This window comes from Oncorhynchus keta, chromosome 12 (assembly GCF_023373465.1).
Source record: "Oncorhynchus keta strain PuntledgeMale-10-30-2019 chromosome 12, Oket_V2, whole genome shotgun sequence".
NCBI classification, from domain to species: domain Eukaryota; kingdom Metazoa; phylum Chordata; class Actinopteri; order Salmoniformes; family Salmonidae; genus Oncorhynchus; species Oncorhynchus keta.
The window spans coordinates 45777314-45794955 of NC_068432.1; the positions used below are offsets into that span (position 1 = coordinate 45777314).

At 51.4% G+C, this 17642-nt stretch overlaps 1 long non-coding RNA gene and 1 pseudogene across 2 annotated transcripts in view; both read right to left on the reverse strand.

Annotated features, from left to right (window-relative positions):
• LOC118391627 (ornithine decarboxylase antizyme 2-like) overlaps positions 1 to 13562 on the reverse strand; it is a 29548-nt pseudogene extending 15986 nt beyond the window's left edge. The window contains exons 1-3 of the transcript XR_008061241.1: positions 13319 to 13562; positions 9420 to 9559; positions 6935 to 7101 (exon numbers count right to left, since the gene is read on the reverse strand). The product of XR_008061241.1 is annotated as an ornithine decarboxylase antizyme 2-like (transcript). The remainder of the gene's footprint in view (positions 1 to 6934; positions 7102 to 9419; positions 9560 to 13318) is intronic.
• LOC127906407 (uncharacterized) lies at positions 290 to 6839 on the reverse strand. The gene is made up of 13 exons (XR_008061242.1): positions 6706 to 6839; positions 5156 to 5363; positions 4166 to 4217; positions 4012 to 4114; positions 3104 to 3521; positions 2950 to 3053; positions 2639 to 2690; positions 1796 to 1899; positions 1490 to 1593; positions 1383 to 1437; positions 1114 to 1165; positions 912 to 963; positions 290 to 397 (listed from the first exon to the last, which is right to left on the reverse strand). It is a non-coding gene; the product is annotated as an uncharacterized LOC127906407 (long non-coding RNA).
• Positions 13563 to 17642: the final 4080 nt, after the last annotated feature.

Sequence of the window (17642 nt, forward strand, 5' to 3'; positions counted from 1 at the left end):
CAGTGTGGCTTGGTTGGGTTGTGTTTCGGAGGACGCAAGGCTCTCGGCCTTTGCCTCTCCCGAGTCCGTAGGGGAGTTTCCGTGATGAGACTAACTACCAAATTGGATACCATGAAATTGAGAAAAAGGGGTAAAAAATTAAATATACCCTGATAGGGGGGGGGGTCTATGGTCCCCCTCTGTCCTCACCTCTCCTTGCTGCCCTCGGGGAGGGGGTCTATGGTTCTCTCCCTGTCCTCACCTCTCCTTGCTGCCCTCGGGGAGGGGGTCTATGGTCCTCTCCCTGTCCTCACCTCTCCTTGCTGCCCTCGGGGAGGGGGTCTATGGTCCTCTCCCTGTCCTCACCTCTCCTTGCTGCCCTTGGGGAGGGGGTCTATGGTTCTCTCCCTGTCCTCACCTCTCCTTGCTGCCCTCGGGGAGGGGGTCTATGGTCCCCCTCTGTCCTCACCTCTCCTTGCTGCCCTCGGGGAGGGGGTCTATGGTTCTCTCCTGTCCTCACCTCTCCTTGCTGCCCTTGGGGAGGGGTCTATGGTCCCCCTCTGTCCTCACCTCTCCTTGCTGCCCTCGGGGAGGGGGGTCTATGGTCCCCCTCTGTCCTCACCTCTCCTTGCTGCCCTCGGGGAGGGGGTCTATGGTTCTCTCCCTGTCCTCACCTCTCCTTGCTGCCCTTTGGGAGGGGGTCTATGGTTCTCTCCTGTCCTCACCTCTCCTTGCTGCCCTCGGGGGAGGGGGTCTATGGTTCTCTCCCTGTCCTCACCTCTCCTTGCTGCCCTCGGGAGGGGGTCTATGGTTCTCTCCTGTCCTCACCTCTCCTTGCTGCCCCCGGGGAGGGGGTCTATGGTTCTCTCCTGTCCTCACCTCTCCTTGCTGCCCTCGGGGGGAGGGGGTCTATGGTTCTCTCCTGTCCTCACCTCTCCTTGCTGCCCTTGGGGAGGGGGTCTATGGTTCTCTCCCTGTCCTCACCTCTCCTTGCTGCCCTTGGGGAGGGGGTCTATGGGTATCTCCCTGTCCTCACCTCTCCTTGCTGCCCCGGGAGGGGGGCTATGGTCCCCCTGTCCTCACCTCTCCTTGCTGCCCTCGGGGAGGGGGTCTATGGTCCCCCTCTGTCCTCACCTCTCCTTGCTGCCCTCGGGGAGGGGGTCTATGGTTCTCTCCCTGTCCTCACCTCTCCTTGTTGCCCTCGGGGAGGGGGTCTATGGTTCTCTCCCTGTCCTCACCTCTCCTTGCTGCCCTCGGGGAGGGGGTCTATGGTTCTCTCCCTGTCCTCACCTCTCCTTGCTGCCCTCACCCTCAGGAGGGGAGGGGGTCTATGGTTCTCTCCTGTCCTCACCTCTCCTTGCTGCCCCGGGGAGAGGGGGTCTATGGTCCCCCTCTGTCCTCACCTCTCCTTGTTGCCCTCGGGGAGGAGGGGGTCTATGGTTCTCTCCCTGTCCTCACCTCTCCTTGCTGCCCTGGGGGAGGGGGTCTATGGTTCTCTCCCTGTCCTCACCTCTCCTTGCTGCCCTCGGGGAGGGGGTCTATGGTTCTCTCCCTGTCCTCACCTCTCCTTGCTGCCCTTGGGGAGGGGGTCTATGGTTCTCTCCCTGTCCTCACCTCTCCTTGCTGCCCTCGGGGAGGGGGTCTATGGTTCTCTCCTGTCCTCACCTCTCCTTGCTGCCCCCGGGGGGGGTCTATGGTCCCCCCTGTCCTCACCTCTCCTTGCTGCCCTTGGGGAGGGGGTCTATGGTTCTCTCCCTGTCCTCACCTCTCCTTGCTGCCCCGGGGAGGGGGTCTATGGTTCTCTCCCTGTCCTCACCTCTCCTTGCTGCCCTTGGGGAGGGGGTCTATGGTTCTCTCCCTGTCCTCACCTCTCCTTGCTGCCCTTGGGGAGGGGGTCTATGGTTCTCTCCCTGTCCTCACCTCTCCTTGCTGCCCTCGGGGAGGGGGTCTATGGTTCTCTCCCTGTCCTCACCTCTCCTTGCTGCCCCGGGGAGGGGGTCTATGGTTCTCTCCCTGTCCTCACCTCTCCTTGCTGCCCTCGGGGAGGGGGTCTATGGTCCCCCTCTGTCCTCACCTCTCCTTGCTGCCCTCGGGAGGGGGTCTATGGTTCTCTCCCTGTCCTCACCTCTCCTTGCTGCCCCGGGGAGGGGTCTATGGTTCTCTCCCTGTCCTCACCTCTCCTTGCTGCCCTCGGGAGAGGGGTCTATGGTCCCCCTCTGTCCTCACCTCTCCTTGCTGCCCTCGGGGAGGGGGTCTATGGTTCTCTCCCTGTCCTCACCTCTCCTTGCTGCCCTCGGGGAGGGGGTCTATGGTTCTCTCCCTGTCCTCACCTCTCCTTGCTGCCCTCTGGAAGGGGGGGTCCCCCTCTGTCCTCACCTCTCCTTGCTGCCCCCTCCCCTGGTCCCCCTCTGTCCTCACCTCTCCTTGCTGCCCTCGGGGAGGGGGTCTATGGTCCCCCTCTGTCCTCACCTCTCCTTGCTGCCCTCGGGGAGGGGGTCTATGGTTCCCCTCTGTCCTCACCTCTCCTTGCTGCCCTCGGGAAGGGGGTCTATGGTTCTCTCCCTGTCGCCCTTGGGGAGGGGGGTCTATGGTTCTCTCCCTGTCCTCACCTCTCCTTGCTGCCCCGGGGAGGGGGTCTATGGTTCTCTCCTGTCCTCACCTCTCCTTGCTGCCCTTGGGGAGGGGGTCTATGGTTCTCTCCCTGTCCTCACCTCTCCTTGCTGCCCTCGGGAGGGGGTCTATGGTTCTCTCCCTGTCCTCACCTCTCCTTGCTGCCCCCGGGGAGGGGGTCTATGGTCCCCTCTGTCCTCACCTCTCCTTGTTGCCCTCGGGAGGAGGGGGTCTATGGTTCTCTCCTGTCCTCACCTCTCCTTGCTGCCCTAGGGGAGGGGGTCTATGGTTCTCTCCCTGTCCTCACCTCTCCTTGCTGCCCTCGGGAGGGGGGGTCTATGGTTCTCTCCCTGTCCTCACCTCTCCTTGCTGCCCTTGGGGAGGGGGTCTATGGTTCTCTCCCTGTCCTCACCTCTCCTTGCTGCCCTCGGGGAGGGGGTCTATGGTTCTCTCCCTGTCCTCACCTCTCCTTGCTGCCCCCGGGAGGGGGGTCTATGGTCCCCTCTGTCCTCACCTCTCCTTGCTGCCCTTGGGGAGGGGGTCTATGGTTCTCTCCCTGTCCTCACCTCTCCTTGCTGCCCTCGGGGAGGGGGTCTATGGTTCTCTCCCTGTCCTCACCTCTCCTTGCTGCCCTTGGGGAGGGGGTCTATGGTTCTCTCCCTGTCCTCACCTCTCCTTGCTGCCCTTGGGGAGGGGGTCTATGGTTCTCTCCCTGTCCTCACCTCTCCTTGCTGCCCTCGGGGAGGAGGGGGTCTATGGTTCTCTCCCTGTCCTCACCTCTCCTTGCTGCCCTCGGGGAGGGGGTCTATGGTTCTCTCCCTGTCCTCACCTCTCCTTGCTGCCCTCGGGGAGGGGGTCTATGGTCCCCCTCTGTCCTCACCTCTCCTTGCTGCCCTCGGGGAGGGGGTCTATGGTTCTCTCCCTGTCCTCACCTCTCCTTGCTGCCCCCGGGGAGGGAGTCTATGGTTCTCTCCTGTCCTCACCTCTCCTTGCTGCCCTCGGGAGGGGGTCTATGGTCCCCCTCTGTCCTCACCTCTCCTTGCTGCCCTCGGGGAGGGGGTCTATGGTTCTCTCCCTGTCCTCACCTCTCCTTGCTGCCCTCGGGAGGGGTCTATGGTTCTCTCCCTGTCCTCACCTCTCCTTGCTGCCCTCTGGAAGGGGGTCTATGGTCCCCCTCTGTCCTCACCTCTCCTTGCTGCCCCCGGGAGGGGGTCTATCCCCCTCTGTCCTCACCTCTCCTTGCTGCCCTCGGGGAGGGGGTCTATGGTCCCCCTCTGTCCTCACCTCTCCTTGCTGCCCTCGGGAGGGGGTCTATGGTTCCCCTCTGTCCTCACCTCTCCTTGCTGCCCTCGGGAAGGGGGTCTATGGTTCTCTCCCTGTCGCCCTTGGGGAGGGGGTCTATGGTTCTCTCCCTGTCCTCACCTCTCCTTGCTGCCCTCGGGGAGGGGGTCTATGGTTCTCTCCCTGTCCTCACCTCTCCTTGCTGCCCCCGGGGAGGGGGTCTATGGTCCCCCTCTGTCCTCACCTCTCCTTGCTGCCCTCTGGAAGGGGGTCTATGGTCCCCCTCTGTCCTCACCTCTCCTTGCTGCCCTCGGGGAGGGGGTCTATGGTTCTCTCCCTGTCCTCACCTCTCCTTGCTGCCCCGGGAGGGGGTCTATGGTCCCCCTCTGTCCTCACCTCTCCTTGCTGCCCTTGGGGAGGGGGTCTATGGTTCTCTCCCTGTCCTCACCTCTCCTTGCTGCCCTCGGGGAGGGGGTCTATGGTCCCCCTCTGTCCTCACCTCTCCTTGCTGCCCTCGGGGAGGGGGTCTATGGTCCCCCTCTGTCCTCTCCCTGCTGCCCTCGGGAGGGGGTCTATGGTCCCCTCCTGTCCTCACCTCTCCTTGCTGCCCTCGGGGAGGGGGTCTATGGTTCTCTCCTGTCCTCACCTCTCCTTGCTGCCCTCGGGGAGGGGGTCTATGGTTCCCCCTGTCCTCACCTCTCCTTGCTGCCCTCGGGAGGGGGTCTATGGTTCTCTCCCTGTCCTCACCTCTCCTTGCTGCCCTCGGGGAGGGGGTCTATGGTCCCCTCTGTCCTCACCTCTCCTTGCTGCCCTCGGGAGGGGGTCTATGGTTCCTCCTCTGTCCTCACCCTCCTTGCTGCCCTCGGGAAGGGGGTCCTCTCCTTGCTGCCCTCGGGGAGGGGGTCTATGGTTCTCTCCCTGTCCTCACCTCTCCTTGCTGCCCCGGGGAGGGGGTCTATGGTCACCCTCTGTCCTCACCTCTCCTTGCTGCCCTCGGGGAGGGGGTCTATGGTTCTCTCCCTGTCCTCACCTCTCCTTGCTGCCCTTGGGGGGGGGTCTATGGTTCTCTCCCTGTCCTCACCTCTCCTTGCTGCCCTTGGGGAGGGGGTCTATGGTTCTCTCCTGTCCTCACCTCTCCTTGCTGCCCTTGGGGAGGGGTCTATGGTTCTCTCCCTGTCCTCACCTCTCCTTGCTGCCCTTGGGGAGGGGGTCTATGGTTCTCTCCCTGTCCTCACCTCTCCTTGCTGCCCTTGGGGAGGGGGTCTATGGTTCCCCCTGTCCTCACCTCTCCTTGCTGCCCTCGGGGAGGGGGTCTATGGTTCTCTCCCTGTCCTCACCTCTCCTTGCTGCCCTTGGGGAGGGGGTCTATGGTTCTCTCCCTGTCCTCACCTCTCCTTGCTGCCCTCTGGAAGGGGGTCTATGGTTCTCTCCCTGTCCTCACCTCTCCTTGCTGCCCTCGGGGAGGGGGTCTATGGTTCTCTCCCTGTCCTCACCTCTCCTTGCTGCCCTCTGGAGGGGGTCTATGGTCCCCCTCTGTCCTCACCTCTCCTTGCTGCCCTCGGGAGGGGGTCTATGGTTCTCTCCCTGTCCTCACCTCTCCTTGCTGCCCTCGGGGAGGGGTCTATGGTTCTCTCCCTGTCCTCACCTCTCCTTGCTGCCCTCGGGGAGGGGGGGTCTATGGTCCCCCTCTGTCCTCACCTCTCCTTGCTGCCCTCGGGGAGGGGGTCTATGGTTCTCTCCCTGTCCTCACCTCTCCTTGCTGCCCTCGGGAGGGGGTCTATGGTTCTCTCCTGTCCTCACCTCTCCTTGCTGCCCCCTATGGTTCCCCTCCCTGTCCTCACCTCTCCTTGCTGCCCTCGGGAGGGGGTCTATGGTCCCCCTGTCCTCACCTCTCCTTGCTGCCCTCGGGAGGAGGGGGTCTATGGTCTCTCCCTGTCCTCACCTCTCCTTGCTGCCCTCGGGAGGAGGGGGTCTATGGTTCTCTCCCTGTCCTCACCTCTCCTTGTCCTATGGTCCCCTCTGTCCTCACCTCTCCTTGCTGCCCTCGGGAGGGGGTCTATGGTTCTCTCCCTGTCCTCACCTCTCCTTGCTGCCCTCACCCTCAGGAGGGGGAGGGGGGGTCTATGGTTCTCTCCCTGTCCTCACCTCTCCTTGCTGCCCCTCGGGGGGGGGGGGTCTATGGTTCTCTCCCTGTCCTCACCTCTCCTTGCTGCCCTCGGGGGGGGGGTCTATGGTTCTCTCCCTGTCCTCACCTCTCCTTGCTGCCCTCCTGGGGTGAGGGGGGTCTATGGTTCTCTCCCTGTCCTCACCTCTCCTTGTTGCCCTCGGGGGTGGGGGTCTATGGTTCTCTCCCTGTCCTCACCTCTCCTTGCTGCCCTCGGGGAGGGGGGGTCTATGGTTCTCTCCCTGTCCTCACCTCTCCTTGCTGCCCTCGGGGAGGGGGTCTATGGTTCTCTCCCTGTCCTCACCTCTCCTTGCTGCCCTCGGGGAGGAGGGGGTCTATGGTTCTCCCTGTCCTCACCTCTCCTTGCTGCCCTCGGGGAGGGGGTCTATGGTTCTCTCCCTGTCCTCACCTCTCCTTGCTGCCCTCGGGGAGGGGGTCTATGGTTCTCTCCCTGTCCTCACCTCTCCTTGCTGCCCTCGGGGAGGGGGTCTATGGTTCTCTCCTGTCCTCACCTCTCCTTGCTGCCCTCGGGGGGGGTCTATGGTTCTCTCCCTGTCCTCACCTCTCCTCCTTGCTGCCCTCTTGGGGGGAGGGGGTCTATGGTTCTCTCCCTGTCCTCACCTCTCCTTGCTGCCCCGGGGAGGGGGTCTATGGTCCCCCTCTGTCCTCACCTCTCCTTGTTGCCCTCGGGGAGGAGGGGGTCTATGGTTCTCTCCCTGTCCTCACCTCTCCTTGCTGCCCTCGGGGAGGGGGTCTATGGTTCTCTCCCTGTCCTCACCTCTCCTTGCTGCCCTCACCCTCAGGAGGGGGGTCTATGGTTCTCTCCCTGTCCTCACCTCTCCTTGCTGCCCTCACCCTCAGGGGGGGGGGGGGGGTCTATGGGTATCTCCCTGTCCTCACCTCTCCTTGCTGCCCTCGGGGAGGGGGTCTATGGGTATCTCCACATACAGAGCATTCCCACTCAGCACCGCGTCCCAGTTGATCACCCTGGAAACAGTGAGGCGGCTCTGGAAGTGGAGTATCCCGGGGCGACCGTTCCCCGCCGGCTCCGCTGTCACCGTCAAGTTCTGGAAAACCAAAATGGAAGGAAACAGAAGGACCGTTAATGATTAAAGACAACTTCATGGTTGTGTTCACTAGAGCACACCGTTTCAATAGAAAGGGAATAGCTGTGTTGTTTGTTATTGGACAAGTTCAGGCACTACCTCACGGTTTTAAATGTATATATATTTTTGTAATACTGGGTGAGTCACCATTGAGACCAGGGAGCCCTGTGAACATGAACAGACAAATAAATAATAGACAAGACGAATCAAAACAAACATCACCTCCCTTAAACTCAATCTAAACTGTCCAAAGGAGGCCAGTGAGTCTAATTTCAAGGTGGCCCAAAGGCTATTCCTTGAGATGGGGGCATAATAGTATCACCGCCTGGTACGGCAACTGCTCCGCCCTCAACCGTAAGGCTCTCCAGAGGGTAGTGAGGTCTGCACAACGCATCACCGGGGGCAAACTACCTGCCCTCCAGGACACCTACACCACCCGATGTTACAGGAAGGCCATAAAGATCATCAAGGACATCAACCACCCGAGCCACTGCCTGTTCACCCCGCTATCATCCAGAAGGCGAGGTCAGTACAGGTGCATCAAAGCTGGGACCGAGAGACTGAAAAACAGCTTCTATCTCAAGGCCATCAGACTGTTAAACAGCCACCACTAACATTGAGTGGCTGCTGCCAACACACTGACTCAACTCCAGCCACTTTAATAATGGGAATTGATGGGAAATGATGTAAATATATCACTAGCCACTTTAAACAATGCTACCTTGTATAATGTTACTTACCCTACATTATTCATCTCATATGCATACGTATATACTGTACTCTACATCATCGACTGCATCCTTATGTAACACATGTATCACTAGCCACTTTAACTATGCCACTTTGTTTACTTTGTCTACATACTCATCTCATATGTATATACTGTACTCGATACCATCTACTGTATGCTGCCCTGTACCATCACTCATTCATATATCCTTATGTACATATTCTTTATCCCCTTACACTGTGTATAAGACAGTAGTTTTGGAATTGTTAGTTAGATTACTTGTTGGTTATCACTGCATTGTCGGAACTAGAAGCACAAGCATTTCGCTACACTCGCATTAATATCTGCTAACCATGTGTATGTGACAAATAAAATTTGATTTGATTTACTAACTCAAATCAGTGGAGAACCCACGGGATCCCCAGAACCAGCCAGTCCAGAGAGTGGAGGTATTAGCTGGAGGTCTCACAGGTCTCCACTGACCCGGGGGGAAATTATTTCCGTTTTTATGCCCTCAGCTCATGTAATAGCCTTTCAAGAAGGGCTTGGTAGTCAACCAAATAATTACTAATGAATCATAGTCAGTAGAGGGTGATGGGATCTTTCCTATACAGTACCAGTACGCGATTTCATTTGTAGTGTGTCGGTCAACCTGCACACTGCAATAGGACATGCTAGTAGCAGAGAGAGTGAGCCTGCATGTCTGTCAACAATATCAGCCTTGTGTTGTACAGACTCCCCTATTATTTCACACAGATAGCTAACAGAGCCATCACATGACAGGATGTGGCCATGGCATCACCATGAAAACAAGAGTTTCTCTCTCATTCCTTCCTGAAATGTCAGGTTGTTTTGACCACTGAGTGAATGACAACGACCTGTGTGTAATTGTTGCCTGTTTTGTTTTGTTGTGTATGTGTTCCAAAATGGCACCCTATTCCCTATATACGGCTCTAGTCAAAAGTAGTGCACTCTAAACCCTTCCCAAAAAAGATAGCAGTCAGAGTGCAGTAGTGTAAACTTATGTGATAACCCATAATCAACGCTACGCACTAGATAACAGGATATGTCACAATGAAACCTGGAGAATAGAGGCGTTAACAAAACACAGAGAAGTGAAATTACCAGCTGTTTACTAAGGACCAAGAAGCCTATTCACGACATTAGAATATAGTACGACGATCACATACTAGTTATAGGCCCTGTGTATGTCATTCAGAGTACATATATGAGACTACAAACTTAGGGTGGCAGGTAGCCTAGTGGGTAAGAGCATTGGGCCAGTAACCGAAAGGGCGCTGGTTCGAATCCCTGAGCTGACTAGGTGGTGGGGAGGGGGGGAATCTGTCGATGCGCCCTTGAGCAAGACACTTAACCCTAATTGCTCCTGTAAGTGGCTCTGTATAAGAGCGTCTGGTAAATAACTAACACGTAAAATGGAATAAGTTGGCACCTGAAAATATAACCTCCCAACAATATTTCTTTGTAGTATGCGAGTGTGTGCTTGATGCAGTGGAGCATTATGTAAGCATTGCATTTAACAACTCACGGAGTCGAGCGGCCGAGATGAAGAAGTGTGATCCCGTTGACCATTACCTCGCCCACCTGGGATCTTCAGGGGTGGGAGAGGGGCATCAGGAGCACCACAGAGGCCCCGGACCACAGGAACTACTACAGTGCAGGGAAAGACTGGCCACAAACACACACACAGAGAGAGAGAGAGAGAGAGAGGGAGAGAGGGTTAGGCCCATGGATACTACTTCAGCAGGGACAGGCTAGAAGGGATGAGGGAGAAACAGAGGTTTGTTTACGCTAACTTTCGCATTTCATTGTCACCGGTTTTCCATTGTATTTCTAAACCCAAAGGAAGCAGAGACTAAAGAAACCCATTCCCGTATGTTTCTAGGCTCAACACAACAACGTAGGAGGTGGGGCTGGTCTTCCTCACGTTCTTATTACTATCCTATCCTGCAATTGAGTTTTCTTTATTGTCCCCCGCGATGAAATCAGGAACTGTGGATCGGTCTCGGTCCATCCGTTAGTCACACACCATATCTCAGAAAAGCACTGGCTCGATTTTCACGAAACTTAGGTGAATGACGAGTCTTGCCATTTACAAAATTACACTGATTGGCCAAAGATGGGAGCTATAGTAATTAACTGAAATTTGTGAGTCACAACAGAGAGGAATAAGAGAAACAAGAGGGATAACTGGCCCCAAAATGTGTCTTCTCCAGCAGGTGGCGTTTTTTCCTTTGACACATGACATGGGAGTGGATTAGCTGAAGGGACTGGTACCCACGATAAATGCCTTTAATGTTTGAATATATTTATTCTCATTGTTATATAGCGGTCACTTGAGTATCTGGTTAATATAATGGATACGATAACTCAAATGTTAGTCACACGCAATTGGCCCAAGGGGGCGGGCGCTGCATCACTTGTGGAGGACGGCATGTTTACTCTCGCTTTGTTAGATACTGACAAAGTGCTCCATTGTGGCACATGTATTGGTGTAAATAAACCTGGACCTACCTGTGGTTGAATTAGTGATGGGCTTTAAAAAAACGTTTCAATACAACAATTGGACTTCCAAAACTTGTGATTCTTACACTTGTGTTGCCGAGTGTATTTATTTAGTGCAACAGGCTGACTAGCTAACAGGACAGGATCAGTAGGACAGGCTGAGGGACAGCCAGGGATGCTGGAGTGGGTGTCTGAAAACAATGATATGCGCTACAAAGCTCACTGCAGTGAGATGGGCCAGGAAAGTGGATGTAACACACAGCTTGTGTGAGTTTAAACCTCCCATGAAAAACCGTACTAGATTTTTTTATATGTGTTATAGCATCAGCTCTTCCTTCATAATTGTGATCAGAATCTGAGCATTAAGTAAGCACACAATATCATGGCACAATAGGGCCAGGTTTCCTGTTAAAACAGAATGTATTCATCCAAGGCAAGACAAGATCCACAAACACATCCGCCATCATATGTCAGTAAACGTAAATTCATTGGTCAACGCCACAGCGGGTTGCAGAATCCCCTTCAGGGAACATCTGTTGAGGCTGAATTGAATCTCGACAAGAAGGCATCACAATGAGGAAAAAATGTGCACAATCTAAACTACGCCTCTACCTGATTACCTATGATTAAAACTATATGACCCTAAAACCTGACAATGATCGCTAGAAGTCAAAAATATAACCTACTACATGGAATAATGAATTCATCCCATGTAGATATTTAATGGTTTCATAAGGGTTGGTAGCCAGTAGATCCGACCGGCTTACCTACAGCTGCACTAGGGTCAGACAGGATTCCTTTTGGAAGACACAGAGGACCCAGCACGAGATACGGCTCAGAAAGCATACCCCAATCCGGGGATGAAAAATTCGTTGTAATCCAAAGTGTCCCATTAATCCAAATATTACACAGAAGATTGAATGGAAAACTGCCCTTTTCATCCTCATGCTGGGTAGCAGAAGTCACAGCAGTCATTTTGGAATGGCAGTGTAAGCCACTCAGCTCTGACATGCCATTCCATTACAGCTGCTGTGGCTACTGCTAGCTAGCATGAGGACGAAAGCATTCAATCTTATCGGTGTAACAGTTGGGATAAATGGAACAATTCGGAGTACACCACATTTCTCATCCCCGGATTGAGGTAGGTTTTCTGAGGCATACATTACATGACCAGAAGTATGTGGACACCTGGTCGTCGAACACCTCATTCCAAAATTACAGGCATTGATATGGAGTTGGTCCCCCTTTGCTGCTATAACAGCCTCCACCCTTCTGGGAAGGTTTTCCACTAGATGTTGGATCATTGCTATAGTGAGGTTGGGCACTGATGTTGGGTGATTAGGCCTGGCTCGCAGTCGGCATACCAAAAGTGTTTGATGGGATTGAGATCAAGGCTATGTGCAGGCCAGTCAAGTTCTTCCACACAGATCTCAACAAACAATTTCTTTATGGACCTCATTTTGTGCATGGGGGACTAGTCATGCTGAAAGAGAAAAGGGCCTTCCCCAAACTGTTCCCACAAAATTGGAAGCACCGAATCGTTTAGAATGTCATGGTATGCTGTAACATTAACATTTCCCTTCAATGGGATTAAGGGGCCGAGCACAAACCATGAAAAACAGCCCCAGATCATTTTCCCTCCTTCGCGAAACTTATTTAACCTTTAACTACTTCGCGAAACTTATTTAACCTTTAACTATTTCTCATTTACAATGACAGCCTACCACAGCCAAACCCTAACGACACTGGGCCTATTGTGCGGTTCCGTTCTGTGAGCTTGTGTGGCCTACCACTTCGCAGCTGAGCCATTGTTGCTCCTGGAAGTTTCCACTTCACCATAACTTACAGTTGACCGGGGGTCAGCTCTAGCAGGGTAGAAACTTGACAAACTGACTTGTTGGAAAGGTGGCATCCTATGAAGGTGCCACGTTGAAAGTGACAGATCTTCAGTGAGGCCATTCTACTGCCAATGTTTGTGTATGGAGATTGCATGGCTGTGTGCTTGGTTTTATACACCTGTTAGCAACGGGTGTGGCTGCAATAGCTGAATCCACTCATTTGAAGGGGTGTCCACATACATGTGTGTATATATAGTCTCTCTCGGGGGCTACTTGGTGTTTCAATCTAAACCGGAAGCCTGTCAGACCCTAATCCAGCTGTAAGCAAGCAGGTCAGATAAACTCCAACTCAACAATACTGAGACATTATGATTCCCAGCAATTACAATAATGTATCATTTTGAGGGAAGAATAGTATAATGACGTAATGTGACAATGTAAACGTCTTTGTGATGTCAAGATGGAGAAACGAATACTGTTGCGTCACTGAGGCCTTATTAAATAATCAAAAGTGTGACGTGATTAAAGATAAACGCAACTATCATGGATGTAGATTCCCCACATTACAATGGAAAGGGAAATGTTTCTCATTCTGTTTTTGAAGTTAATCGGTGAAACGACGAGCCATTCTAATGGGTTTCATTTGTGCCCTGTTAACTCATACACCAGCCAACTAGCTACCTGACTATGTTAATGCTATAGCTACTAACGTTATGCTTTCAGGTGGAAAGAGTTCGCCTAGGTACTATGCCAACCTCAACAATATAACGTTAACTCATCTTATATAGCTATAAACGAGGCGTCATTGGCAACCATTGAAACATAGGAAACCCTAAACCATTTATTTATGTTACGTAGCTAAGCTAGTTTAGCACCATACGACGGAAGAGGACTAACTTGAAACAATTTAATTATTTCCTAATTCATTCTGGATATTTTTCATAGATTACTTCGTTAACCAGTTGTGGGTATTTTGTGACATAGTAAATTAAATCCCAGTTTATATTCGTAGCTACTTCCTCGTCACTGAAAACAATTGCTAGCTACCATCCCCCACTTGACTTTGCTGTCTGTCTCCACTTACTTGCCAATCATGTCACAAATACTATTACTTAAATCCGCCATGGTAGTAAAGCACTGTGGTTTTCCTTCTTTCTCGCGAGCAAAGCAATGACTGTTTAAGATCCGCTGGAGGTTGGATTTTACCATCCGGCCTCGGGTAGAGACACGACGGGCTTCTGACTGCTCACTGCAATGGTCGGCTGAGTATTAAAGCCGGAGCGGTGCTGAACTCAAGCTAAATGAGCCCCGAGCTACGTAGAGGGAAACAAGCGATACGTAGCTGGAGGTGAAGATAGCTTCGTGGGGGCGTCTTCTGTGCAAGTGGAAAAGTACCAAAGCCAGCAAACTAACAACAAAGACAGACAGTAGGTCTGATGTTTGTGACCAAGGGAAGAAATGTTGAATCTGAAGCCCCCATGCAACATTATAATGCAAGTTTAAGTTACATTTCATTGAAATGTACTGAATTATTAAGAGGTCTGTAAAGACGTGAATAAAGGAATACAGTGGGAATTAAATGGGTTAATTAATAAAGGCCGTATTCATATTATTGCCTATTTCAACTTTAGTACGGTACATATTTGTGTAGGTTTACACATGTTTACTCTAGCCTGCCCTGCAATATAAAATACCACTTTCACTTTGCCATAAAAACATGTCTCCATGAACCCAGTGAACTGCAGAGACTGCAATAGGCTACATGCACGTTCTTGCCAAGCAGGTTTATCTTTTTGGGATGAGAATATAGCATTGGCTTGTTTACCTGGCTATAAATGCCACTGTCTGTCTGTCTGGTGGGTAAGCTTTAGCTTTAAGGAGTATCTGGTTAGAGCTTTGGACTAGTTACCGAAAGGTTGCAAGTTCAAACCCCCGAGCTGACAAGGTACAAATCTGTCGTTCTGCCCCTGAACGAGGCCTGTTCCCAGGCCGTCATTGAAAATAAGAATTTGTTCTTAACTGACTTGCCTGGTTAAATAAAGGTTAAATATATATATATATATTTTTTTATCTTGAACGCTATTACCAGGGACAGAGTAAGGAATGTCCTAAATGGCTCTCTTTTCCCTAGGTGCCATTTGGATTGGAATTTAGCACAAGATGAACCCAGTGACCTTTTACCATGGAGTTAAACATAACTTTAATACATAACTCAGTTGAATGGTGACAAAGCAACTGGCTGGACCTTATACAAATTGCCACATCTAATCTGGATTATGATGTATAGTACTGGTAGACAGTTTTGTATTGGAATGTGAATTCCAGGTTGTATCACAACTGGCCAGGATTGGGAGTCCCATACGGTGGCACACAATTTGCCCAGCGTCGTTCAGGTTAGGGTTTGCCCACGGTAGGCCATCATTGTAAATAATAATTTGTTCCTAACTGACTTGCCTGGTTAGATAAAGGTTAAATTTAAAAAATGAACCAAATGGTACCCCATTCCCTACATAGTGCACTAGTTTTGACCAGAGACTTTTGGATAGTGTGCACTATTAAGGGAATAGTTTGCCATTTCAGACGCTGACATGACGTGCTACAGTTTATAATCATCTCAGCTCTAATACTTGGGGGCCCTGCTGAGATGTTGAGCAAGTCAGCTGCTTGCGGTCATTTAACTGCTGTAGAGCCTACATGTAACACGTCATGTTGACCACTAGGTGTCAGCCTTGCATCACAAACACCTGTATCAGGCTTGACGTGTTCTGGCTACATTGTCATTTCAGTTATGTTCTATGAAGCCATTTGTTTTATATTTGAGCAGTGGATTACACTGTCACTCAAAACCAGCCATAATTGGATCCCCTACAGACATCTGAGGCTGGCTGAAGAGGTAAACCACTGTCTCTCTATCTCAGTGTGGCTTCGCTTATTGTCAAAATAGACTCAGTGAAGCGGAGAGAGGGGGCAGAGGGCTAGTACAGGCTTGCTTTGGTTTTCAGCTGTGTAACTACTCCAAAAATCCCTCTGTAAAAACTCCTCTGTACTGCAGTTGAACATTTCCCATAGTTTAAGGTACTTAGACTACTGAGAAGGAATCATGATTAAGTACATAGAAAATTGGGTTTGGAACATTCTACTTATTGCCCAATCTGGCTTTGTTTTGCATAGTTATGTTCCTCAGTGCAGATACAATATGGTCTGATATGTTAATTATACATTCAGACCTCAGGATATCTCATGGAGAAATTTGGAGTGAATTGAATCGTAACAGAGGGTTGGTTTGAGGTAATGCTAATCTACATATCAATCTAATCATGTACATCTCTTTAATGTCAGTTTGACTGCTATTTGAACCACTCACTTTAACTGGGACATTTGCATTATTCCTTTGTCCTACTGGTTAATAGAATGTTTAAAGAGAACTATTCTGTTGAACTCTGGTATTTGCTGTGGAATGAGCCTCATGACCTGTGCTCATCGGAGAAACAAAAGAAGAGGGGAGCATTCAGTGTAGCTGCTGTCACTGGGGGTGTTGTCTGGGGCACTCCACTCACTCACACCCCCCAACAGTGTTGTCTGTGGTACTCTGAGTTCCTGCTCCCCCAGACATGTAATTCCATTGGTCAGTGCACCATAGCAACACATTCCACCTATGACAAAGGAGCTCTGTGTTTTTGAGAGTGATATGAAGCAGAAAGCAACGGAGGATTGAAAGGCACACACACGCACGGTGTGTGTATTTGTTCCGAGACCCAAAACCTCCAGACTAATGTTCATCCCATTTCTGCTTCAAGTTCCTGTGCCCAAATCACTAAGGACTTAATGGTCCAAACAGTCAGTAAGAAGGCGTGACAACACCTCTTCCCCACACACATGCAAACAGTCGGTAAGAAGGCGTGACAGCACCTCTTCCCCACACACACGCAAACAGTCGCTAAGAAGGCGTGACAGCACCTCTTCCCCACACACACGCAAACAGTCGCTAAGGTGTGACAGCACCTCTTCCCCACACACACGCAAACAGTCGCTAAGAAGGTGTGACAGCACCTCTTCCCCCCCAGGATGTTTAAAAGATTTGGCATATGCCCTCAGATCCTCAAATAATTCTACAGCTGCACCATTGAGAGCATATTGACTGGCTGCATCACTGCTTGGTATGGCAATAGCACCGCCCCTTGATCGCATGGCGCTACAGAGGGCGGTGCGGTCAGCCCAGACCATCTCTGGGGCTGAGCTCCCTGCTATCCAGGACCTCTATATCAGGCGGTGTAAAATAATTTGACTCCAGTCACCCAAGCCATAGACTGTTCTCTCTGCTGCTGCACAGCAAGTGGTACCAGTGCATCAAGTCTGACACCAACAGGCTCCTGAACAGTTTCTATCCCAAAGCCATAAGACTGCTAAATGGCTAACAAAATGGCTACACAGACTATCTGCACTGATTTATTTTTGTACTGTCTCTATGCACATTCTACACACACACACACACACACACACACACACACACTGCTGCTACTCCATTTATCATATATCCTGATGCCTAGTCACCTTACGCCTATACATATCTAACCCTATCACTCCAGTATCCCTGCACATTGTAAATATGGTAGTGGAACTGACCCTGTATATAGCTTACTTACTTTCTCCTGTTCTTATTTCTAGTTCCTGTATTTGTTCTACTTAATTTTGTAATATGTTTTTATAGTACTGTTAGCATTGTTAGGAAAGAGCAGGCAAGAAAGGCATTTCACTGTACTAATGCACATGACAAAAACATAACATGAGCTCTCCCACTCCAGGGTCAGATTGCAGTGGCCTTCCATGGAGTGAACTTGACTGGAATGTAAAATAGCTAGTAACCCCAGACAGACCTGTATTCCATCTGTAAAACTCTGTAGCATCTCTCACACTGCGGTACTGGGTTATAAGTAGCTTTAAGCCAAGGACGAGACAGACAGGAATTTGATTTTGCAATGTGCTGCTGTGAACAATGTCGAAAAGGCAGAAACAGGGAGACATTTTTTTGTTCCATTGAACATTGACACCACATTGAAGGCATTTCATTGGCACAGAGCGCGCTGGTCCTCAAATGGTTTGTCTGATCTCTGAATCTGGTCATTTGTTGTTGTTGTAAAATCCCCCAATTTGACTGAAAGCTCCTCCACATTGTGTAATGTACAAACAGGAATGTTAAACTATGTGGTGACGCTTTCACTGGAACTACTGTTTGGTACCACATTTTACAACATTACATTTCCTTATTGCTCCCTGACTAAGTAATTCTTCCATCCATTAGCAGATATCTTTAAAAGTGCAAACACCAGCTCTCTCTCTCTCTCACTCACACACACCCCAATTACATCCATTGATGCCGTTCACAAGCAAAAGACAGACGGAGCATGGTG